Source organism: Echinops telfairi, unplaced genomic scaffold, assembly GCF_000313985.2.
Source record: "Echinops telfairi isolate 266 unplaced genomic scaffold, ASM31398v2 ScPeMD7_7429;HRSCAF=8467, whole genome shotgun sequence".
In the NCBI taxonomy this organism is placed as follows: Eukaryota; Metazoa; Chordata; class Mammalia; order Afrosoricida; family Tenrecidae; genus Echinops; species Echinops telfairi.
The window spans coordinates 1,721,848-1,722,060 of record NW_022111329.1 but is presented as its reverse complement, the minus strand read 5'-3'; positions in this window follow the sequence as shown (position 1 = coordinate 1,722,060).

Here is a 213-nt window from a genome sequence, read left to right as displayed (position 1 = left end):
ATTGAAGAAAAGTGCAGATACACTTTGGGGGATCCAAAAAGAGCTGCAGTTTTAAGTCTTGTACCAACCACTTCACTGTCTGGGCTGCAAATGGATGTTAGTTGGGGGGTGTGCATATTGCTCTTTTTATCTGCTCTATCACTAAAGCAGTAAAATGATGATCTAGGACAAACATTTGTTCCCTAAATCAGACCTGGGGATGGGCCATAAAGC